A 573-nucleotide genomic window follows, 5' to 3' on the forward strand; every position below is an offset into this window, starting at 1 on the left:
TTCCAATCAATAGAAAAAGAGGAAATCCTCCCTAACTCATTTTATGAGGCCAGCATCATCCTGATACCAAAGCCTGGCAGAGACACAACAAAAAAAGAGATTCTTAGACCACTATCCCTGTTGAATATGGATGCAAAAATCCTCAGTAAAATACTGGTTAACTGAATTCAGCAGCACATCAAAAGCTTATCCACCACGATCAAGTTGGCTTCATCCCTGGGATGCAAGACTGGTTCAACATATGCAAATCAATAAATGTAATCCATCATATAAACATAACCAAAAGAAAAAACCACATGATTATCACAATAGATGTAGAAAAGGCCTTCAACAAAATTCAACAGCCCTTCATGCTAAAAACTCACAACAAACTAGGTATTGATGGGACGTATCTCAAAATAATAACAGTTATTTGTAACAAACCCACAGCCAGTATCATACTGAATGGGCAAAAACTGGAAGCATTCCCTTTGAAAATTAGCACAAGACAGGGATGCCCTCTCTCACCACTCCTATTCAACATAGTGTTGAAAGTTTTGGCGAGGGCAATCAGGCAGGAGAAAGAAATAAAGG

Source organism: Colobus angolensis, unplaced genomic scaffold (genome assembly GCF_000951035.1).
Source record: "Colobus angolensis palliatus isolate OR3802 unplaced genomic scaffold, Cang.pa_1.0 Scaffold70, whole genome shotgun sequence".
Taxonomy (NCBI): Eukaryota; Metazoa; Chordata; class Mammalia; order Primates; family Cercopithecidae; genus Colobus; species Colobus angolensis.